The sequence below is a fragment of the Lissotriton vulgaris genome, chromosome 5 (genome assembly GCF_964263255.1).
Source record: "Lissotriton vulgaris chromosome 5, aLisVul1.2, whole genome shotgun sequence".
Taxonomy (NCBI): domain Eukaryota; kingdom Metazoa; phylum Chordata; class Amphibia; order Caudata; family Salamandridae; genus Lissotriton; species Lissotriton vulgaris.
Window position 1 is genome coordinate 1,500,329,835 of NC_141693.1, and position 25,876 is coordinate 1,500,355,710.

The 25,876-nt window shown below is 44.8% G+C and overlaps 1 protein-coding gene across 1 annotated transcript in view; it reads right to left on the minus strand.

Moving 5' to 3' along the window:
* LOC147712852 (acidic mammalian chitinase-like) overlaps positions 1–25,349 on the minus strand; it is a 68,805-nt gene extending 43,456 nt beyond the window's left edge. The window contains exon 1 of the mRNA XM_086923516.1: positions 25,139–25,349. The gene's annotated coding sequence lies outside the window, so the exon portion shown is untranslated. The remainder of the gene's footprint in view (positions 1–25,138) is intronic.
* Between the last annotated feature and the right edge of the window lie 527 nt (positions 25,350–25,876).

Consider the following 25,876-nt stretch of genomic DNA (forward strand, 5'->3'; position numbering starts at 1 on the left):
CTCTCCTTTAGAACAACCCCAGCCCCAAGACTAGATCTCAGTTTTCAACAATGGCCCTGCTTGCTGTTAGGTGGCACAGTTGGACCCTTTGATGCCCTTGAAATGCCCATGTTGCAGAGTCGCATGTAAGAGGCATGCCTGTGCGCTAATGTCGGTTTTTGAATTGTACTCAGATGTTTGCCAATGATGACAAATTGGAAATGACAGTATGGTGAAGCTAACTTTGGACATTTCTAACTGAAATGAACTGGTGCCCACTCCACAGAATGGGGAAAAGGGAGGATGATGAGAAATCTGCAGTTAGAGTATCCACTAAAAAGAGCATCATGGACATTAAGTAGCTTGTTCTTCTGATAAATACTTATAACTACAGATTCCTCCCCTTTAGTATCGATACCAGAGAGGTACTCCCAAAATGTGGAGTGTTCGAGGGGTGGCCTGATTCTAAAACGTCCTGCACCACATAGCAGGCAAAGTAGCCCTCTCTCCAGACTTGACATTCAAGGCAATAGTGTTTGTTGAATGAATGCACAGATGCCCTGTCGAGGACACTAACACTCCTTGTCAAGGCTGTTGAAGCAGCTTTGGCTCCAGTAGAATGAGCTTATAGACCCTCAGCGGGCTCTTTCCTCACCAGGGCATAGCACGTCTTTATGCCTAGGACTGTACACCTTGACAAGGCCAGTTACTGTGCTGCCTACCCTTTCTTTGCTCCAGCAAAGCCCATAAAGAGCTAATTATCTACATGGTTTTCCTCTGTGCACTCAATGTAACACTAAGAGATCTCCTCTTTCAAGGGATGTGGAAGAGAGTAAAAAGCAGGAAGGGTGATGGACAGACCTTTGTGGAAGGGCAATACAACCTTTGGCAGAAAGGAAGCCTGGCTTCTTAGCACCAATTTGTCTGTAAAGAAAATGGTACATGGAAGTTGCACTCATAGCACCAGTATTTCCCTGAAGTGGCATGGAAAAGTGATGATAAAAACCTTCTTAAAAGTAAGGAACAATAGAGAACAACTTCGCACAGACTTGAAAGGTGTGCACCTCAGACCAAGGGGTGGTGATGGACAGAGTTTCTGAATTAAGCAGAATACTCTCACCCAGTCAGGAGATCAGGGCTAGATCCAACACCGTTTTTTAGATCACTGCACCATCCCAGCTCAGAACCTGGCTATATGCAAATTAGTCTGTTCCTGTCCCAGTGCATGATGGGAACAGGGCAAACCAAACTACCAAGCCAATTCTTACACTGGGAAGGAAACAAGCTTCCGGGGACCAGTTTCTGGCATTTCAGCCGTCGTCGGCCCGGCTTGCTTGAATCCTGATGGTGCAATGAGCAAGGGACTCACATCTGAGTATACCCTTCCATGCTTATGGTGGACAAAATATTTAACAACAAGGGGTGGTGATGGACAGAGTTTCTGAATTAAGCAGAATACTTCACCCAGTCAAGAGATCAGGGCTAGATCCAACACCGTTTTTTAGCTCACTGCACCATCCCAGCTCAGAACCTGGCTATATGCAAATTAGTCTGTTCCTGTCCCAGTGCATGATGGGAACAGGGCAAACCAAACTACCAAGCCAATTCTTACACTGGGAAGGAAACAAGCTTCCGGGGACCGGTTTCTGGCATTTCAGCCGTTGTCGGCCCGGCTTGCTTGAAAAAGCATAAGGAAGGGCTTTGGTGGAACATGTGCTAAACTTTTCATAAATCTCATCACAACAGGAACTCAAATAAAAAGGGTTGATCAGGCCAGCATAAAAAGACCTAGAGGACTAACATATACCGTTTATGTGCCTACCACAAAGTCTTGCTGGGCCAAAGACAACACAAACAACAGACCGTATGATAACTTGGCTTGTAGGTGGATCAAGCTAGTGGTCCCTGAGCCAGGCCATACATTTGTCCCAACACCCCAATAGATGTTTTAGTTGCAGGGTGCCTAGATGCAAGTATCACATCCACTACATTAGATTGCAAGTCAAAAGTAGTCAGTTGCAACCACTCAATCTCCACTTATGGATGTGGAAATTGTGGTAATTCAGGTGCAGGGCCCTGCTCTGTTGCTAGGAAAGAAGCCCCCCCCACCCAAAGAGGTAGCTGAATCGGTGTGCAAATGCTCAGGCACACAGAATGGGATACAATACCATCCTGGTCCATTCCAGGGCTATTAAGATGACTTGTGTCGAGTCCACCCAGTCTTTCTTCACAAACTGACATTGGAGAGGCAATAGTGGAAATGTGTACAGAAGGCATGTGCTCCACTGTAGTTGGAATGGGTCCCCTACAACACTGCACGTTCTTGGCAATATCCAGCCAAGGCATGTCCCACTGGTCAAAGATGTCCTGAGCCAACCCAGGATGAAGACGTAATTCGTTGTCTGTCAGCTTATGCTTGCTTAGTTAGTCTGTCCTGTCTTTTAGAAACTCCACCAGGCGACTGACCACCAGGAATATACCTTGTTTGTCCAGCCACCTCGAAAGGCACAGTGCCTCATGGCACAAAGGTCCAAGCCTATGCCATTGTGCTTTTTGCAGTACCACAAGAAGGTTTTGTTGTCTATCCGGACCTGCACCAGTCTCCCTCAGGAAACAGAAGAAAGACAATTACAGTCACGAGGACGGCAGAGAGCTCCAGGAGACTGAAATGGAGCAGTTGTTCCACTGGGGATCCAAGACCAGATAACCCAAACTGAGAGACAATGCATCTGTCACTATTGTGAGTTTTGGATGCAGTAGGGTGCACGGTCTCCTTCATGACAAGTTGGTGTTCACCCACTACCGAGGAAGATCATGGGTTATCTCACTTGAGACAAAGATGTTGTTCAACAGACTGCCCAGTGTTGCATCCACTGGAAATGAAGGTTCCACTGCTAGGCCCTCATGTGCCAGCAAGCACCCGGGACCAGAGAAATGCATGAGGACAGCTGTTCCGGAAGCATCAATAATGACCTCACAGAGACCCAGGATTAATCTCGAGAATTGGGATCATATCATGAAGTCCAGGGCTCATTAGGGGCAGGGTGGTGTTGAGGCTTTGAACGTCCCTATGTTCAGGATGGCACCAATGAAGGGAATCCTCTGTGTTAACATCAGATGTGACTTCTGTTTACTGATGGAAAACCCAGGGACAGAAGAAGGACAACTGTCATTTGGAGGAGATTTGTGACTGAGTGCAGTGAGCCCACCTTGAGCAACCTGTTGTTAAAGTACAGCAATAGATGTATCTCTGATCTGCAATGGAGGGCTTGGCCATAACTAACACATTCGTAAACACCCAAGGTTTTGGTCACCAGGCAATAGTGGCGGCAGGACCCGGTCTGCCCCCATGCCTCCGTACAACCTCCGACATTGGTCGACCTGCTGCCTTCCCACCGCAACGGACACATGCCATGTCCTCTCTGTCTGTTTCGCGGCCGCGTCTCCGACGCCGGACCATCGTGCCCTCCTTCACCCGACCGCTGAACGGCCCCCGACTCGAAGGTCAGTAGACTCCCTCATCCTCTTTGATATTCATTTCCACCAGACAGCACGATAACTAACATGGCGACATCCCTCCAATTTTCACCCTTCAAGATGGCGTCTAACGAGGTCCTCCATCAAGAATAGGGTGAGTGATCTAGGAGACACCTGAAAAAGTGTCGCTAATACACTAAGGGCCCCTGAGAATTCAAAGGGGAATGTTAAAAATGGAGACTGGCCGAATGGAAAACCAGGGACTGAATCTCTTGCCTGACCTCAAGATGGCCGCCACAGTGGTCCTTTATCACGATGAGCTATTACACTTAGACATAAATTGGACATCGTCCAGACCATGTGCTTATCCCCCATCCGTCTCACCTACCAGGACATTGAATCTGTGAACTCGCTATCGACCGTTGAGACCTAGCACTTTGACTGATGCCCGGTGGAGCTACCTTGATAGCTATAGAGGAGATGGACTGTGGACTTACCCCTCGGCCGTCACCTACCCAGATGGACTTTAGGAAAACTTTCCTTCGTCTTACCTCGCCATACCTCCCTCCTACCCTTTTACCTGACCCCCTTTACCCCTCTACGCTCCTTATCTCATCCTCTATGATCTTTTATGTTTCTAGAAACTGATGTAACTTGTATCTGATGTAACTTTGTAACAATGTGGAACTTCATGTAAAGTGCTCTGATACCTCTGGGTCTAGCCAGCGCTATATAAAACTCATCAAATAAAATTAAAATTAAATAAATAAAATAAACTTATCCTTTTCAAGTTCTACCACTCTCTCAATGAGCCCCTTGGCCAAAAGAGACTTGACATGAGTAAAAGGATGGTTGCATGATCTGATGACGTTTCAGTAGGAACAGGTGGGATTTAAGGGGAAGAAAGGAATGGTAGGAATGGTGCAATTAGCAGCACCCACCAATCTGAAGTGATGGATCTCCATCCAGGTAAAAAACATTGACTCCTGCTTCCTACTAGCTGTGCATGGTCTTGCAAGAGGAAATCAAAGCAGCTCGGAAGTTGTGGTAACAGAGGAGGAGGTAAAATATTGCTTGCCTTGGTTTTGTCCACGACCTCAGCGACACCACGTCCTCTGGAGCTGAGAAAGGTTTGGACGAGCTGATGAAAAAGGCTGCAAGGACTGCCACTGTAGTAGGCCATATCCCATAAGTAACTCTAGAATATTCAGTAGTGCCGATGAAACTGGCAGAACGTTGAGAGCAAGCCAAGGAGCGTACCGTGATAGGGCTGTGTTTGCAAAATTCTACAATTGAGGTGGCCTTTCTCCAAAGGTTTTGGATCTTTCAAAGGACATGTCCATTAAAGACACCTCGACATCTCTGGAAAAACCAATAACTCACATATGGTCTGGACACCTGATCAGGACACTGGTGCCCATGGCACGGGCCACACAACCACTTATGTGAAGACTTGCCCATAACACATATGTGGCAGCCTCTTGGTTGTCCTGAATTGTTTAGGCAAAGGATGTTCTGAATAGCAGATAGCAGGCAAGATTGTGTTGGTCATATCCCAGAGAGTGTGTGTAAATCAGCCTAGAAGAAAGACTGCGTTGAGGGACCAAAGGGCCAAACTGACAGAGGAGAATGCCCTCATGCTGAAAGCGTTGATGCACTTCAACTCCCTATTTGGGAGTGCAGCAAGGAAGGATGGCATGTGGAAAGAAACTAAGGTGCGGACATCAGTACGCAGGGGTGGTGCCTATATGCGACTCTGTGTCATCACTTCCAGGGTAGCGGAAGGCTGTTGTAGAGACCAACAGCGCCAACTACCAGTGTATGGGAGCAATTGCTTTTGAAATTTCGGATCCATTCTGGCCCTGGGATTATTCTAGAGGTGAGGAATCTGCTGTTAGGAGTATCCATCAGAATACAGGTAATGCGTTCAGCTACAAAACTACACTCAGTTTATACACACATGCACACACACACACACACACACACACACGCACACACACACACACACACGTAAACACACATACACACCCTCACCTCATACTCACCTATTCATAAACACACATAAATATGCACATAAAGGCACCTATATGTACACCTGCACACATCCATACACTATATTTGCTTAAAAGGATACACATAAGATCACAAATATATACACATGCATGCATGTACACAGGTACCTATATGCAAAGCTACACACATCCTTCCAGGATTATAGACACAATCACTAAGAAAGACTTCTCCACATGTCTCCAGAAAGGATGGGCCACACAGGAGGTTGCTTATGCTGGTCCCTGCACAACTAGTGCACCTGTATACCTTGAGATACACTCCCCCATTATCTCTCCCACATTATTTGTACATATATTTATATATATATTTATATATATACTAGCAGCCCGCCCTGACGTTGTCCGGGGGCAATAGATATGCTTTTGGTGAGTCCTCGTCATCCATTTGTCTAGTCAACTGTTATTCACATTTTGCTCCCTCCTTCCACAACGTGGGCAATGGGTCAGTCAACTTCAGTAATGTGTTCTCTTACACTGTGACGGGTAGCATTTTCCTGAGCACATGTGCACACTGGTGACAAAAAGAAATACAACTCGCTGCCAGGACTGGTGGGCAATATGTTACTTTGACAATGCTTCTGACCTTTCATTCTTTTCACTTTCTTTGCGTCATCCCGGCCCCCGCCCGCCCCGACATTGTCCGTGTCCTCCCGTTTCCTGAGCACATGTGCACATCGGTGACAAAAAGAAATACAACTCGATGCCAGGACTGGTGGGCAATACGTTACTTTGACAATGCTTCTGAGCTTTCATTCTTTTCACTTTCTTTGCGTCATCCCAGGCCCCCGCCCACCCCGACATTGTCCGTGTCCCGTGTCCCAGAGCCACCTCCCGCCCTCCGCCCCGGCCCACTCCGCCCCGAGATTTTACGTCTCCGGAGCCTTACCTGAGCCACCGCTCCTCCCCGCGCTCCTGACTTCATCAACACACCTGCACAGATACACAGGTGTGCCTTCACTTCTGATATCTCTGTTGATTTATAAATCTGTTATAAGTCCAGGCAGAGCCTACACATTGGTCATCCTTTTGAAGTCACATAATTGAGTAGCATTAAATTGGAGAATTGTAACACCTGTTATATGTAGCACTATGAAACAGCAAAACGATGGTAGCAAATTATTAATAAAAACTCCAGGTAGATAAAATTCAATATCTACATCTCTCTGTACACACAACTCAACACTCACACACCTTTAAAACAGGTCCTTACACATACACACAACTTTTCACACACAAATACTCCTCCACATAAAAATCACCACTACAGCATCACATACACCTGAGTAAAGATCTGCGTGGATACACATGTCCACTTACCTGCACACATTCAAACCACCCTATAACTGTCAATGCACACTTACATTCACATTTCCCAGGCACACCACCTCTGTGCGCAGATGCATTATCTGCGCACACACACACACACCCACCCACACACACACTCACACACACACATGCATGACCTTGTGCAGAACTACACAGGATCACAGGAGATCACAGTATAGGTTTCCAATCTAGGGTCCTCTTATACTACAGCAGATGTAAGAGGCAGACAGAGGGATGTAGTAATGTGAGAAGAGAAATAAGATCAAAGTCACATTCAACTCACCTGGAGAGTAAATAGGTGTCGTCAATTGGCTGCTGGTTAATTCTACAAGAGGGCAACAGGGGGTACTGTCTTTTTCAGTGACTTTTCAAATGAATTAAGTATTGTATATGACTAAAACTTTTTTCAACAACTCATTAACAATCTATCATAACTTTTTGCCTTCTGTAAAATGTGTGGCCACATTTATGGCAGATAACCCCTCTATGGCAGATCCCCTTTATTTGGCTCACCATATTTCTTTTGTAAGTCCTTTTATCCTACAAAGATCAACCCTTGAGACCATGCATCCACCAACGTTGCAGGTATGCAAGCTCCAGTTTTCAGCAACAGAGACGGTAATTTGGCTCAGGTGTGACTATCTTATTCAGTGGGTCCTACTCTTGGGTTATCCCTGATAGCCATGAGCTTATCCTGGCTTGGTGAGAAGCATGAACTAGTGACAAAAAGCAAGGTGGGGATTTGCACTGGATTATTCTTTTTGTTCCCTGGATGGATTATAACAAGTCTACTATTTAACCCTAAAGAGAAAGATGAATTTCACTACTCGTGATACTTGACTTACCCCACCATGTATACTCCATTACCATGTGCTGCAAATTGAATTCTGTCTTTAGCATGCCCCAAATTGATGCCATGGTCAGTGTTGCAAATCTACAAGTGTATATGCTCTGGAAAATCCCCTGCTCCTTTACACTGAGGATAGTGTGGAGTTGCTCTTGGCCCTTCGATAAGACTGTTGTGAAATGGTTATATAATGTTTCAGGGTGCCCTTAAAAGCTTGTTGAGAGACTGAAATAACTATGATATTAAGCTGACAGAATCTGCCTCGTCTTTCAGAAGCGTGAGTATGTGGCACTGGCCTTCAAAGACCTCCAGTAATTCCTCGAGAAGTCAAACATGAAAATCGATAGTTTTTGCACCATTCGCTTGGTTTAATAAGCAATTCTCCTGGTTAGTTGCCTAATCTGGTACTTCACTGCATTGCTGCCAGGAACCTAATTTTCTATAACCCATACCCAGTATATCGGTGGGCCTTAAAGTGCATGAAACGCAGAGGTTCCTCCCATGCCCTGAAACCTAATCTAAGCAGAACAGAAATGCTTTTCCTTCAGACATCTTTTAAAGAAGGAACTCTTCAGGACGGTTGTAGAATTCTGGAAAGAAGCACATACACAAGAAATCACCTAGGTATCTTATTAATTCAGCCAGATGTAGGTAAATGAGCCACACCTGGAACCTGGTGTCGTACTGCTCTGCTTTCTCATCCTACTTTGCTTAGGGCCCTGCAGTTGCTGCTCCATTAAATATTGGTTAGAATAAAAATCGGAAATGGATCGCACTTGTCACGGCCCATAATCACTACGCAAGGCTTCAAGCAAGACTGTGTTCTTGCACCAACTCTTTTCAACTTATTCCTTTCTGATCTATCTCGGGCCCTAAACACAATAAACTCTCATCCACCCAAAGTGGGCGTTTTCTGTCTTTCAAACTTACTCTATGCAGATGATCTGGTCCTTATCAGTAAAACAAAGATTGTCTTACATCATCTCCTGGATACAACTGCCATATTCTGAACTAGGAACCGACTGCTGATCAAGAAAAATAAAACCAAGACCCTCGCGGTTCGAGGTCCTGGAACACAAAAGCAGACGTGTTTCTCGAGCAGGAAAAACTCGAAGCAACTAAAATCCACAAGTATATAGGAGTCCACTTTAATGACAGGGGCAGTTACAGGAGCTAGCTCAATGAAATAGAAAAAGAAGGGCCTTGCACTATTGTTGGCCCTTAGATCTTTTTACCCAAAATGAAAAGGTCCCACACTTGCGCCTATCCTTCAAGTAGCCCAGACCAAGGATATTAATTAACGGAAAGGAGAGCAAGATACTTGATAAAGTGATCACGAAGATTTATAGAACAGTTTTCCAGCTTCCCTCCCATACTTCACCTGCTCATATAAGACTAGAGTTTGCTATATGCAGACAGACACTGGCAATTGAGGTGGCCTCTGCAATAAACTGCCACAATCTTAAGGCTGCAAAGACAGGAACTCTGGCTAATTACCTATGGATTGAACTGGCCACAAAACAAAGGTTGGTGGGAAAACTTTATTTAACTCAAGGCCTTAGCACACTGGGCTTAGAAACCACTTGGAAACTAACAATCAGTCATCAGGAATTCAAAAGGATGGCAAAAATCAGCACCAAACAGCTTTCATTTATTGAAGGCAAGGCTAACCTCTGCACAGAAACAGGGTTGGATGACACTGCACACCTATAAATATCTGAAACCACAGTGCCACTTAAATAATCCCTACAACGAAAGGTCAAAGACATGGTTCAGGAAGCTGAAAATGGGGTAATCCCAATCCCCTGCCATTTTCCAGCCTATAAAAGGGGTACGGAACAGGTAACTTGCCTGCTTTGCATTCAGCAAAAAGAGGACATAATACATGTTCTGTGCCTGTGTTCAACCCTGCAGGGAAGCAGTGCTGGCATGCTTTGACCCCTCTAACATCATGTAAACTGTGCTTTGGTCAAATTCATCCACTGTTTCTCAAAAAAGGTAGAGGCCCAGGACCTTCTAGGTGAATGGCAGAGCAGAGAATAGGTCACTATTTGGCCTTGCAACCCCCCGTCCCAACTGACTGTTCCATCTTGACGCCATTCTCCTCTCAGATGGAATCATCACACATGACTGGTTTATATCGCTGGGGCAGGTTACGCAGGAATCTAGGCAGTGTTCAAACTTATTCCAATCAAACTTTTCACACCTTCCTATTTGAACGGTGCTACATCCATTGGTTTCCTTATTTTGCATAAACACACACACTTTAGAAGACTGCACCACCGCTTGCCACATGTAAATCCAGTTATTTGTATCTCTTTTTTTCTCTCACATCTTATTGTCTTTTATTTCTTTCTGTTTTAAACATGTATTTATTTTCTAGCGCATACGAAAACCTGGACCTGATGCTATTTAAAAAAAAAAATTGTTGCAAAGGTTTTTAATTGACCCGTTCCGTGCTCCCATCGGCCAACGGCCGACGGGAGCACTCCCACCCTGGTGCTGCGAACGGCCAACGGCCGTCGCAGCCCCGCCCACCTTTTAGAACGCCGGCACAGCGACTAAATTCCCACCGCGGTTAAGGCATTAATCATGCAATAATATGTTTATTTATATAAATTGTCACTACTACCTCCACAGACCCTAGATCAACATTTCAATCTTACCACACACCATGACATCACAACGCCGTCGTAAGCAACATCTCTTAATAGTAAGGGCAAGGATATTACAACTCCCCTTTCCTTATGAATACAACACACCTAAACATAAATGCTATTCCTCATACTTCTATATAACAACACAGGGTCTGGCTCTAATCAGCAAGGCGGATCCTTAAATCAACAAACAACAACGAGATAGCCAATGCTGATACTTATTTTAGTACCTCACAAGGAAAAGGCGCCATAAAAATAAAATAATGACTTCTTTTCTAATTCAATTCGAGAACCTATGTTTGATATTATTTCGAAAAATTATTTTATTTTTACAAATTCTAATATCTTTGAACATATTTACACATTATACCACAAAACCAACAACAACAATTTGACCTAAAGAGCCATGAATGACTCAAAAAGAATGCACAAATGCTGGACAACATTCAAGACAAATCACTCACTTACATGGACGCAGGGCCGGACTGGGAACCAGACCCGGCCCTGGCAAAGTGCTCGGCCGCCCCCCCCCCCCCCCCCACCCCCCCTCCGGGAGGAGGGGGAGGTGTGACCGCGCTCTGTGCCAGGGCCGGTTTTCGGCCGTTTTTGTTACAGGGCCGTTTTTTGCAGCATAACAGCCCTGTAACAAAAACGGCCCACAGTGGGCCAAAACCGGCCCTGGCACAGGGATTGCCCGGTGCCCGCAACGGCCAGTCCGGGCCAGCATGGACGATGTTAGACCTGGCATACTTGGCGTGGGTCTCCCTTTCCATTTTCATTATGCCTCCTACGTGAATGACCTATTTTTGTGCTGGACAAGATGCTCTGAGCACTGTGCCACTGCTGATAAGTGCCACAGTGCAAGTGCTCCTTCTGATAAATATGACATCTTATATTCGTATCTGACCCATGGAAAATGGTAGAGATTCCAGACGAGTGTCCCTGAACTCAGGAGTTTGTAATGCATTCTTTTAGGGGAATGAGTTTTAGACTCTGAGCTTGGAAATAGCACTTTTAGAAAGTGACTATTTTCTTACCCAAACCTTGCTGTGTGCTGCTGAATATGTGTAGTCAGATGTCTGGGAAAAGTGACAGTGTCTGGGCCATCTCCAGATCCTGGTGTTAGCTGGCTGCATTTAGATGGGAGGGGTGGAGTAGTTTCTGTTGAGCGTCCTGCCTTCCACAGTGCCAGCCCCACTTCCCACTGAGCGTCTGACAACCCTGCCTCCCTCCTTCAAAGGAAAGAGGGGTCCTCTGGCAAGAAACACCCACAACAAGGACCTGGGTATCGGGGAACCCCCTGCCGGATCAAACAACTTCAAAGACCCCATTTTCCCTATAACCAGGGGCCTTTTTGGCTGTAGTTTTTAGATTGCTTTGGACAAAAAAGAGCTCTGCTTACCTAGTCGCGGCTCACATCTTTCACACCGTACCTCCTGTACGCATTGCATTGCATCTGACAAGCCCAGCTGACTTTGTCGCAGCTCACACCCTACGAACCATACCTCCTGTACGCATTGCATCGCATCTGACGAGCCCTGCTGACTTCGTCGCGGCTCACACCCTACGAACCGTACCTCCTGTACGCATTGCATCGCATCTGACGAGCCCTGCTGACTTCGTCGCGGCTCACACCTCTACAGCCCAGCAGTATTTCAGCGCAGCTCGTATGCCTCGAGCAGAGCATCAAGGACGCCTCGTACCAACATCTACAGCCAAACAGTATTTCAGCGCGGCTCGTACGCCTCGTACCGACATCTACAGCCCAGCAGTATTTCAGCACGGCTTGTATGCCTCGAGCCGAACGTCAAGTATGCCTCCTACCGACATCTACAGCCCAGCAGTATTTCAGCGCGGATCGTATGCCTCGAGCCGAACGTCAAGTACGCCTCGTACCGACATCTACAGTCCAGCAGCTTCTCATCCTGGTTCCCCTGAACCGACTCGTACTATCATACGCATCATACCAGCTGATTCCACATCACCCCCCTGTCGCCTGTGAGTAACCGAATTGCACCAGCCACTCGAAACCGAATCGAACTGAACTGAGTCTCGTTTCAACGCACTTACAATCACCTTTTTCTTTTAACTTATTGTGGATTCTTTTTTACCGTTATTGGCCTGATGATAAAGATTATATAAAGAACACTATTTATTTATTTATTTATTTATTTATTTTTAACATTTCTAAAGCGCTGCTTATACCCGTGGGTGTCTTGGCGCTGTAAACCAATTATTTGTAAATGCCTCTGAGCTGATTGACTATTGAGTGAACAGCCAGGTTTTCAAAAGCTTACGGAATTGAAGGAGGGTGGGACTTCGCTTGATGTTGAGAGGCAGAGTGTTCCAAAGCCTGGGGGCGGCCACCAGAAAGCGGCGATCGCCCCAGGTGACTGTTTTGGTACGGGGGGTGACTAATTGGTTTAGGGTGGCTGACCTTAAGGCTCTGGAAGGTTTGTGCAATTGAAGTTGGTCTCTTAAAAAGTGGGGGCCTTGGTTGTTAAGTGCCTTGAACACAATGCATAAAGCTTTGAATTGGATCCTTTTCTGCACGGTGAGCCAGTGAAGGTCTTTTATGCTATTGGAGATGGATTCGAATTTGGTTTTGCCAGCAAGCAGGCGTGCTGCGGCGTTTTGAATGGTCTGCAATTTGGTAATGACTCTGGCTTGAGCATTTAAAAAGAGACTGTGGTGACCACCTCTTGGAACTCCATGATGTCACCTGTGGGTTCTTCTTGTACTGCACATTCTTCCCCAGTGTTCCCTGTTTGGCAGTTGCAGCTGTCCTGTCTCCCCTTCATGCTGGACGGCTCTCTTCTCTTCAATAAATCTTCTTACAGCAGTTCCTGCCTCGCCTCATCTTTACATTGGCGACTGAGGATGGTCAGCTGTTCCTCAGCTGTTGGATCTACTCACTAATCAACTCCCACCAAAACGGTTTGGACTCCTGAACATTTTCCTGAAGTACGATCTACTTCCCTGTGAGTACCTTCTTTTTCAAACACTTCTACCACGTTTCACATTAGAGAGCCGTCGCAGCCAACAGACTCTTTTTCTACCATTTATCCCGTTTTGCACATCAATCAAACGAGTTCTCACAGCACTCTCCAGCGCTTTGTCAACTGTTACTCTGCTTCGCGCTATATTTTTTTTTTCTACCAGCGCTACGTCTCACCTGCACTCCCTGTCTCTTCACCGTCAAAAGCCAAGTCCTACCGAGTGCTGTCTGTGTTTTCGCTGTTCCCATCGGCGCCGCATATTTCTCCATTCCTTGCTCCGCCACCTCCGAGCTCCGCTACAGAGTGATGACGTAGTGGAATCTCTCCATTCAGCGTCATCGCGTTTCTCGTATCAACCAGCAAGACGCCCAGCGCCAGCACGCGTCTCCCCAGCAACCAACCAGACGCCCAGCTCCAGCACATGGTTTCCCAGCAACCAGCAAGACGCGTGCCTGTCACCACGTCATAAAGCCTTCGCGTCCTTTCCTGTCTACTTGACTTTGCCAGCTGTCGACTTTAACCTACGCAGCTTATCCATACAGCTGACATTTGCCGATGCGCACTCTGAACTCACAACTCCGAATCCCTCTGATGCGCACAGTTTCAAACATTTCATCGGATTTACTCGCTTTCAGTCGCGCTCAGCTTTAGATAATTTTCTACGCTGATGCGCACAGCTTTAATCACTTTACACGCCGACTTACATGGTTCTATCACACTGGTTAACAACTCCACAAGGAAGCAAATCTCGCGCTGACGCGCACAGCTTTAGCTCAGCCTTATTTTCTTCACCAACTCGCCGGAGTATCCAGTATCTTCACGCTGACGTGCACAGCTGCTGCACGCATTTCTCTCTACACGTTGATGTGCACAGCGGCTGCACGCATTTTCTACACGCTGATGTGCACAGCCACTGCACGCAGTTTCTCTACACGTTGACGTGCACAACTGTTGTACATATTTTTTTTTTAACACGCTTATCTGCACCCATTTTACTTCCAACAAAAAGACCAACTCTTCTAATCTGCCATATTTACAACTTTTTTTTTTACTTAAAGGAAAATTGAAGATCTTACAATGCAAAATGTATCTCCTCCTGCTCCTTTTCTTCAGACTCCTGGAGACCCTCCTCTTGAATGGAAACTCTGGTTGAGATCCTTTATGGCCTACCTAGGAGCGATTGATGGTCTTAGATACCGTGCAGAAAGGAAAAAAAGTCTTATGTATTATCATCTTGGTGTAGAAGGACAAAACGTTTTTGATCATTTACCGGTTTATGTTCCACCTACTGGCGAGACTCCTGACGAATTTGAAATAGCCACAGCCAAATTAGACAAGTATTTTGTTAAAACCAAGAATATGGTTGTACACCGTTATACATTTTTTACTAGAGCTCAAAAACCCGAAGAAAGCATTGATACTTTTGTTACTGCCTTAAAAATACTTGCATCTAAATGTGAATTTGACAATTTCACCTCTCAACTTATCAGAGACCAGCTTGTTGCTCGGTGCTCTTGCAAACAAATCCAAGGGAAACTTCTATCTTGCAAAGATCCTTCTCTTGACAAGGCTATTGATATAGCCAAAAGTATTGAAACATCCTTAGAAGATTCCAAACAATTAGAGGTTTCTCTTTCTAATACTTCCATCTCTGGTGCTGTGTCCACTAAAGTACCCTTTCCCACCAAATCTCCCATATCCATTCCTCGTGACCCTCGTGGCTATTTCAAAAGAATGGGAAACACCAGTTTTAGAAGACCTTTCATACCTAATAGACAATTCAGCCAAAGTACTTTCTGTTATAGATGTGGCTCGTCTTACCATGCTTCCAATTTTAAAAATTGTCCTGCTGCTAATCAACAATGTACTCAATGTGGAAAAAATGGTCACTTTTCAAGGGTATGCATGAGAGGTAGAAGGGGCAATGTACGTAGTGTCATGTGTGAAAATGATTCTTTTCAAACTTCAAATCCCCTTGAGCTTTCTACTGAACTTTCTGAATGTGATGTGACCAATCAGGAATATGTCGTTGTAGTGAAAGACAATGACACTACCAGCCGTACTTTTCTTGTCCCTGACCCTGAAGTTGATGCCACTATTGACAACCACCATATCCTACTACTGGTAGACACCGGGGCTCGCATCACTATTGTTTCCTATGAGAAATATTCTCACCTTTGGCAAAATAAATGCCTACTTCCTCCTGATGTCCTTTCTGTGGCCTTTGAAGGAAGCAGAATCAACCTTCTGGGTTATTTCTTGGCCGAAATCTCCATCTTTAACAAATCCATAAAGGGGAAGGTCTATGTTGCCAAACGTGGTATCAATGTTCTAGGACTCATACATCAGGCAGAATTTGGTGTCACCATTAAACCTGGTTTACCCAACCCTGTATTCATTGAAGGATGCAATCTCTCTTCCCTTGCATCTTCTACCCCAGTTTGCAACATCTTTAACAGTGAATTTTGGGAGCACAAGTACAAAAAAATTTTTGAAGATCGTTTAGGCAAAATTACCAATTTTCAACACTTCATCAAGGTCAAAGACGGTGTCTCCCCAATCAAACACAAGCTGAGGAACGTTCCCCTCAGTATCAGAGAAGATTTGTCCAAACACCTTAAGTCATTATGCGAGCAAGAAATCATTGAAAAAGTAGAATCCACATTATGGCTTTCTCCCATTGTTCTTGCCAGAAAGAGGTCTGGCGATCTCAGGATGTGTGTGGATTTACGCAGTCTCAATGAAGCTATCTGGGTCGATGGTTTTCCCCTCCCTCGCATTGAGGATTTGATAGCTAAAGTAGGCTCTTCCACTTGGTTTTCTAAACTTGATCTAAAGGCAGCTTACCACCAGATTGAGTTACATCCCCTCTCTCGACATCTCACCGCTTTTGTAACTCCTGATGGAGTTTTTCAATTTCGTCGCCTTCCCTTTGGTTTGGCGTCTGCCGCCGCTGTTTTTCAGCGTATCATGTCTGAAATGTTCGAAGAACTCTCCAATGTTGTCGTCTTCCAGGATGACATCCTTATCTTCACCCAAACTGAACACGAACATAATTTAGTCATCGACCAAGTTTTCAACATCTTAGAAAAAAGAGGTGTAACCTTACAAAAGAGTAAATGTGTGTTCAAAACTAGAGAAGTAGAATACCTCGGTCATACCATCTCTGAATGCGGTATCAAGCCCAGGCCAGGTCTAGTTAAGAGCATCATTGAGGCCCCTGCTCCCTCTAACAAAGAGCAGCTTCTGTCCTTCCTCGGTCTCTGTGAGTTCTACTCCAAATTCATGAGAGACTATGCCAAGACCACTGAGTGTTTCAGACTTTTACTCAAAAAAGGTGCCACCTTCAGCTGGTCTGATGAGTGTGAGAAAGGTTTCCAGCTCATCAAAGAACATATCACCAAAGCTCCTGCTCTTCAGCCCTTCAATGGCAACAGAGAAACTTTTGTCACCGTTGATGCCTGTGAATATGGCCTAGGAGCTGTCCTCTCACAACTAGCTTTTGGTAAAGAATTTACTGTGGGGTTTGCCTCCAGGACTCTTCGCCCTGTCGAGCGCAAATATTCTGTTATTGAAAAGGAACTGCTGGCCTGCGCTTGGAGTGTTGAAAAGTTTAAATCTTACTTATGGGGCAGACCATTTGTTCTTCAAACCGACCACCGACCTCTTGTCGACATTCTTTCCGGCAGAAATGTCAAGCGCACAACCGCACGGTTGGCTAGACTCTCTACTAAACTTCTAGAATACAACTTCAAAGTTGTTTACATTCCTGGGGGCAGAAACAAACGTGCTGACTGTCTTTCCAGGTTACCCATACAAGAACCTAACGAAAATGAGTGGGAAACAGAAATTGAAGAGTGTTTTGTGGCCAACATTTCACAAATCTCCATCTCCTTCGCTGAAAATGATTGGGTTAATGCTGTTGAGAATGATACTGTACTTAGGGATGTTGTCTCTTTCATACAGAAAGGTTGGCCCAAGGAAAAATCTCTTTCCCCTGAGCTCCAAATTTATTGGAAAATCAATTCCGAACTTTCCTTGGACAGTGGCAAAATTGTTAGGGGCAATAAATTTATTCCTCCCTCTGTTTACCGGGAAAAAATTATTGCCGATGCTCATTCTGGTCATCTGGGTGCTACCATCACCAAAAGAAATGTCAGGTCAAATTTCTGGTGGCCAAGAATGGATAATCAAATTGTGGATGCTGTCAAACTTTGCACACGCTGTAACACTAGCGATAAAGTCCTTGTTTTGGAAGGTGTTTGTGATTCTGTTGTTCCCCCACCCAACAGAGCTTGGCAAAAAATTGGCCTGGACTTTCTGGGTCCATTCCATGTTCTTCCCAACACCTCCAAGTATTTCTTGGTCCTTGTCGATCATCTCTCTAGGTGGGTTGAGGTTGAACCTATCAATGTTCCCAATTCAAAGAGTGTTATTGATTGCTTGTCCAAAATTTTTGTGAGGGAGGGTTGTCCAGAAGAAATCCTCACCGACAATGGGGTTCAGTTTATCTCCAAGGAAATGAGTGTTTTCTTGAACAATTGTTGCATCAAACACACTAGAACTCCCTTGTATCACCCTCAGAGCAATGCAAAACCGAGAGGTTCAATAGAGTTATTGTTGAATGTGTGCAGGCCGCCTTCAATTCCAATAGCTGTATTTTCCAAGCTGTAAAAGATCTTGTATGGTCTTATAGAATTTCCCCACATGTTGCTACAGGTTTCTCCCCTTTTGAATTGATGAGAGGAAGGAAAGCTTCTTCCCAAGCTTTTCCTTTTTGGATGGTCAAGAGTCTCCACAAAGGTTGTGATTTGGAAGTGGCATGGGACTGTGCCAACAAGAAATCTTCCAGTTCTCTCCCTTGTGACGTGGGACATGTTAAGAAGTCTTCTCATAGTATTCATGCTGGTGACTGGGTCAAGATTAAGAATCCTGTTACCGTTAAAAAAGGTCTTTCCAAGTTTCTCAACTCCCAACAAGTTGTGGAAGTTCGCAAAAATGCTGTCAAATTGTCTAATGGAAATTGGTGGAGCACTTCTCGTGTTGCCAGAGATCCCTCTCGTGCTACTCGTGCAACTGTTCTTCCCCCCAATGCCCAGGTCGACAATGGTTTAAGGAAAAGCTCTAGGTTGATTGTAAGACCCAACAGATTTCATGACTATGTATGATTTACTATTCATGGTAGTTCTCATGACTATGTATGATTTACTATTCATGGTAGTTCTGACAGATTTTATGACTATGTATGATTTACTATTCACTGTTGTTTTTTTTTTTAGAAAGGGGGGAGGTGTGTGGTGACCTGTATTGTGCAATACCTCTTGGAACTCCATGATGTCACCTGTGGGTTCTTCTTGTACTGCACATTCTTCCCCAGTGTTCCCTGTTTGGCAGTTGCAGCTGTCCTGTCTCCCCTTCATGCTGGACGGCTCTCTTCTCTTCAATAAATCTTCTTACAGCAGTTCCTGCCTCGCCTCATCTTTACATAGACCATTACAGTAGTCCAGGGAGGACAAAACAAGAGATGTGACCAGTGTCTTAATGGCTGATTCAGGTAGAAAAGGGTGTATTTTCCTGATCATCTTAAGCTTTAGATGTGCCGAAGACACCGTTTTATTGGCATGGTCCATAAAATTTAGGGCATCATCGAAGATGATGCCAAGGTTCCTGACTTTAGTCACGGGGATAGGAGGCATACCAAAGGGGTCAGGCCACCAACTCAAAGGCCATGCTGGCAGAAGGGTTCCAAAAATAAGTACCTCTGTTTTGTCAGAGTTCAACTTTAAACAGTTGGTTGACATCCAATCTCCTATATCTAGGAGTCCTTTCTTGAATTGTTCGGCCACTTGATCTCCGTCCCCTTTGATTGCCAACACTAGTTGGGTATCGTCGGCGTAAGAGGTTAGGCTCATCCCATGTGCTTTGATGGTTTTAGCAAGGTCCGACACGTAGATATTAAATAGTGTCGGACTCAGGGATGAGCCTTGAGGGACACCACATGGGGCTGAGAGTTGGGCCGATTGAAAGGGTCCTAGGATGACTGCCTGCGTTCTTTTGGCAAGAAAGGACGCGATTAGATTTTTGGCAGTATGACAGATTCCAAAACCCTCGACCCGGTCGACCAAGATGGTGTGGTCGACCGTGTCGAAGGCTGCGGATAGGTCTAACAAGACCAGAATGGCTGTGCCCCCCTGGTCCCTGATTACCCTGATATCGTCGGCCGCTTTAATCAGGGCTGTCTCCGTCCCATGGAATTTCCTAAATCCGAACTGGGTGTCATCTAAGAGCTGATGTTTTTCTATAAACTCGGAAATCTGGGAATTCATTGCTTTTTCAAGCACTTTCGCCATGAGAGGGAGGCTTGCAATGGGACGGTAATTTTTTAACTCACTTTTATCAAGGGAAGGTTTTTTCAACAAGGGTTTTAGTAAGGTGTTTTTGAGGGGGTCTGGATAACTGCCTGATAGAAGAATGGTGTTGCAGACCTGGGTGACCACTGGAATGATATCCTCCATTACCGGCCGGAGTACTGAAATTGGGCAAGGATCCAAGGGTGATCCTGATTTGATGGAGGACAGTATGGCTTTTATGTGATCTGGGGTAACTGGTTGAAAGTTAGAGAATGTGTTTGCAGGGGGCGGGATAGGGAGACTACCTGTGCGCAAGGGTGGATTAGAAGCAAAGGCCTGGTAAATATCATCTACTTTGGTGTAGAAAAACGAGGCAAGAGCATCACACAATGATTGCGAAGGAGGGGGAGTAAGATCAGGGGAGTTACCTGACAGTACCTTGGTAATTTGAAACAGTTGCCTACTGGAGTTTTTAGCGTTCTCGATTTGGTCGCTATAGTAGTCCTTCTTTGCTTTTGTTATCATGGCTTTATAAAGCGCCAATGCTTCTTTGTAGGTGTTTTTACTGTCGATATCGTAATTCTTTCTCCATTGTCGTTCCTTATTGCGATTTATTTGTTTTTGTGCCCTTAATTTGTCATTATACCAAGGGGCAGTTGGTTTAGATCTATTACTGGACCGTTCTTTAGTGGGGGCTGATTGATTCGTAGCCTGGCCTACCCAGGTGTAAAACTGCTGAAGAGCTGAATTAGGCTCCGGGGACAGTGTAGGACGGGTAAGTTCAAGTGTTAGTTTTAATTGGTCTATATATTTCACATGTAACTGGTGTGGTGTCCATTTGTAGAGTGTCAAGATATTACTGTACATGTTCATAAATGCGTTATAGCTGTCTTCGAAGATAAGTCTAATCGCTCGGCAATGCTACTAAGGGGGTAACCTTCTACCATAACTAGAGGAGGTGGGTCCCTGCTTGGTCAGAAGTAACTACCTCTGCCAACCAGAGACAGCCAAATCTAACAGACGACATAAAACATAAAACATATACAACATCACTGTCTTGTTACTTTTTTCAAAACACCAGAGGCAATGATTGATCAATCAAAGAACAACCACAGGTAACAGTGTTAAATCAAAAAATCTGTGTTTATTACACTTATTACACAGCCAAAAAACAAGACCAAAACAACATCTATACTGGTTGACACGTTTCGAACCCCGTAGATTGCAAGGTGGGGTTCTCTTCAAGACCAATCACTATTTTGACGAAATAGGCCGATTTCGCCACATGACTCAACACTTAAATCACAAGGTTTTTGGTAAGTGGGGAACCTCAAACCGATGTTTGATGATTTTATTAGAAAAAGGAATAGCCTTTTAAACGTCTTTCAGTATTACCACGCGATGGGAGGTCAGCTTCATAGCTATGCCAGAACCTTGTTCTTTGTCAATACGGCTTTTGTTGTTCGACTGGAATCAATCTTGTGGCTCATACTTCTGTATAAAATGCTGCAAAAGACTGTGCAATAGACAATCTATCATTAAAATGCCAATAATTTAAATTCCCTTGAACTCAGCCTCCAACTTAGGACCAACCAACACTTCCTACCATCCGTTAGTAAGGGCCACCAACACCGAACAGCCAATACATTGAAACATTTTGTTACCATTATTCGCGGTCACCAGATCCCTGTTTTGGAATGCACATTCAGACCCATAGGACCAAAAGGACTGTCATATACGACAACCGTATTGTGGCTACTGTTCCACAGCCTGCTGCACCGTTCCACTGCATCATAAACATCCCCATGTGCAACAGTGCACCTAAATAGTATATAAATAGTATATCAACAATAGTGTCCTAACTTACTTCCAAGCACCACAACAGAATAACAACCATTGTGACCTTATTTGGTCCATCACACCACAGCATCACAGGCATTGCACCACGTTGTGCTCCAAAGCACCACAACTGCAAAAACAATTGATGGACAGAATGTTGCATAATGGCAAAACATTCACCCCCAGTCACAGATCAGGGTTTAATCCATCGTTATTTTTCTCACCACACCACCCCAGTTCAGACATGGCAATATGCAAACCAGTCTTGACCCTGTGCCTCATGGGAACAGTCCAGCCCGAACTGCCAAGCCATGTCTTCCCTGGACCGGAATCAAGCATCCTAGGACCGGTTTCTGGCTATCAGCCGTCATCAGCCAGGATAGCTTGATTCCAGTGGCGTGGAGAGCACGGGACTCACGTCTGAGCATACCCGTCCCACTCGGGGTGACAAATGCAAAAACAACAATTGATGGACGGAATGTCGCACAATGGCAAAACATTTACACCCAGTCACGGATCTGGGTTTAATCCATCGTTATTTTGCTCACCACACCACCCCAGTTCAGACATGGCCATATGCAAATAAGTCTTGACCCTGTGCCTCATGTGAACAGTCCAGCCCGAACTGCCAAGCCATGTCTTCCCTGGACCGGAATCAAGCATCCTAGGACCGGTTTCTGGCTATCAGCACCACAACAGACATCATAACCAGCACCTGCACACTACAACAGCATAACAGCCATTGCTTAATTATATACTCCAATGCACCACAACCGCATAACAGCCATTCTGATCTTATGTGCTCACACACACCAAAGCAGCATCACAGATATTGCACTCCAATGTACCGCAACAGCATAATCAACCATGTATCACGTATGCTTCAATGCACTATGACAGCATAGCACTGATTGCATAATTTCATGCTCAAACGCACCAAAACAGCATAAGCAATGATAGCTACAACCTCACACACTTATCCAGATCCCACAGCAGAGATCTTTTGATGCATTGGCAAAGTGCGCTCTGGCCCCAGCCTTTTAAGAGGCCCCTGATAGAGCCAGCTCTGTTCTTGCCCGAAAGACCTTGAATAATTCTTAAACAGTATGTTGTAAATAGCATTTTCTTTTAATTTATTGTTAATGCGGGCGATGTGTGAGAGTCTATTATAGATATTTTGCAGACAAATCTTGTGTTTATGTTTAATGCAACATCCATAAAAAAAAGTTTCTTTTAGACCAAACAGCACCTATAATATGAAAAATGGGAGGGGGTCGCAGATATTATTTGCATCAACATTAGTGAGCTGCTGCTGTGTTACAATATTGAAAACACTAGTCACTGTCCCTGAATATTAGATGTATATATATTAGAATTTGGACGATTGTGCTTGTGCAGTGTCAGAGAACTGACCAAAGAGGGCATGAAAGAGCTGAAACTGGATCATAAAATCAAAGTGTTCCGAGCAGGGGCTCCAAAATACATTTGGCCCAGGGCCCCCAAAATCCTTATAACATCTTAGCCCCACAGCCCTGCCAAGTGCCACACGTCACGGTTCAGACTTACGCGAATCGTTAGTAATTCCAGTATTCCTGCATTTCTACATTTTGTTGCACAATTTGTAGAGTTACTCTGCACTCAGCAGCAGTCCTTTTTTGGTCCCTTGGGTGAAAATAGCTACCAGTGTCAACAGACAGCCAGGGCATATTATAAGCGGTCAAGGAAAGATCAACAGATGTCATGGATAAACCTCGGACACTGGTCATTGTTTTACAATGTTGATGTTGGTTGGTCCCTGCTCTCCGCAGACGCAGGTCACTTTAAATAAAATGGCATTATGCCACCAGTGGCCAGCACTGTCTCAGGGCAAGTACATTAGCGCAGAAAGTGGCACTTACTGCTAGCTCTTCATATGGCACCACCTGGTGCCATTTCTGACATTTATCTTTACAGTAATTTTTCTGCATGGTTTTAATCTCAATTAAGTTTCACACATAGTGTCACACATAAAACATGAATGTCACACAATGTCACACAAGAGTGCACTTAAATTATGCTGCTGTCACCGGTAAGCAATGTGTAACTTGGCAGCTATGCCGGGGTCCAAGCACATACAATCACTATTGGGCTCTGATGCATTGAATTGTTTAGCACATTTTTGGTATGGTCGCCTTGCACAAGGGGAAAGACTGCTTCTATATGAAAAAACCTCATACACATCAGAACTAATAGAATACAATCACAGTAGGATACGACTTGGAGCACTTGCGTGGTCAGGCAGACTATTCAGTGAGAAGTTTCCATTTGCACCGTCTGACACCAAAAACTTTCACTTTTAAAAGCTCGCGTATTTTCAATTTTGATAAGCTGACAGTAGTGAATGTAACCCTATGGTCATCCACTAGCATCCTTAAGTTGACCCAACTAATTTTTTACAAAATAAACAGTATCTGAATTTATGAAAACAATAAAACACGTGTGCATTTCTTTCTCCTGTTGCCTGCGCTGCTACCTCCACACATCCACATTGTGTTGGCTCCAGCCTCCACAAACAAGCAGTACCGGGGGCTAGCAAGGTCATACAAGACAGTCCGTCGTCTAATTTAATGGCAAACACGGAGTATGTAGAGGAAGACTCAATTATGCAGGTAACTAGAGACACCCTGCAAAAGCACCAATAAAAGAACGCATCGCAGAAGACACTCTCTCTTTTATAGGGTAGAGGAACCCACATCATAAAGCAAAGACAATGCAAACTGGCAGAGCCTGCACTACTCGCCATGCGATTTACAGTCAGTCCCTGCTGGGTTGTGTTCTTACTGTTATAAAACAGGCGCAGCTCTGCTACTGACAGCAGCAGTGAAAATGGCCCTAGCCAATTGGAAAGACACAAGTAAGACTTCATACAAAGTCTGGTTCAACTGGATCACGCAACTCAGAGGAGCGGACAACATTGCACTACAGAACTCACCCTGGAGAACGGCCTCTAGAGGGATGTGGGAATCACTCAACACGTACCTAGACTTATATGAACCACCGTGAAAACAAGTCATGTCGGCGTAACACATCCTGGTTCCCCTTATGTACGGACAGGTGCAACTACTACGGCCCCACGGATCTACATGTGGGCAACGTGTTTTCAAATTCCTTCACAGTATGCTAGTCGTACGCCAGATTAACAAGCGATTAATAAAATGTGTAACTCTTAGAGCCTGTCCCCTTTTGCTTCTTTCACCCCTTTCTTTCCTGCCTTTTTCTGTCAGCCTTTTTCGCGTTTTCAGTAAATAAAGTCATGTGGGGTTAGCTCATAATGACTAAGGACACTGTTGTATAAACTGCGATTGGCTAACCTTGTAACAGAATTTCTAATGTTCTTGCATAAAAATAAATAAAAAATACTGTGAAATTAAAAAAAATAAAACAGACGCGGAGACCAGTATTGAAACTCTCACCAATGCCCAGCCTGAACTCGGACGCTTGGTACATGTGCACACCGACTCGTATTAAACTAGTCATAGTCAGAAGTCTTGTTTAAACTGCACTTTTTTCTAGTGCCAAAACTCGTTCTCAGACTGCTGTGACATATGCTTACTTTACGAGTGCAGGAATGCCCGTCCCGTGCAGCACTGGTGCCAATGCTCGAACATCTTCCAATGTCAAAGGGTCAGCACTCCTAGGAGGTGGGGTTCCTTCTTCTGCTATTGAAATCGGTTGCCCTGTGGGCTGTACAGGATGGGCCCTTCCAGGGTAGTTCTGAGGCCTCTGCTTTTCCAATCTAGTCACGCTTTCTGGTGGATGAAGACTCTGCCGTAGCACCCAATCTCTCTTTTCTTTTGTATCTTTTTAATTTTCTTTGCACATTGTCCTTTAAAACTAGTCATGGGAGTAAAATTCAATAAAACGCATGGCCTCGCAGTTTGTGTAGATTATTTATTAATTGTATTCATTAAGCTAGGTTATGGTTTCAGATAACATGTGAATACACAATGTCCCACAGGGAGCAGATGTCTTATGGTCAGTCTCCTCGCCCATCGGTCACTCCTGCCTCTACAGACCTTGGAGGCATGCTCCACATTCCACTCTTACCACACAACATTCCTTTCACATGACAGCACGCAGCCAGGCTAGCAATGGCTCCTAATAAAAAGGACAGGGTTATTAAATATAGGATTATAGACCATCAGCATGTAGGGACTGAGTCATCATATCACCTCAGTAACTATGAGCCAGAGTCTGACCAGCTATAGTGTCTCACTTGCTCTCTTGATCAGACCCCCCCAGGATATTGCAATATAGATTTGCAAATTTTGCGGCCAAAAATGGAAATGTT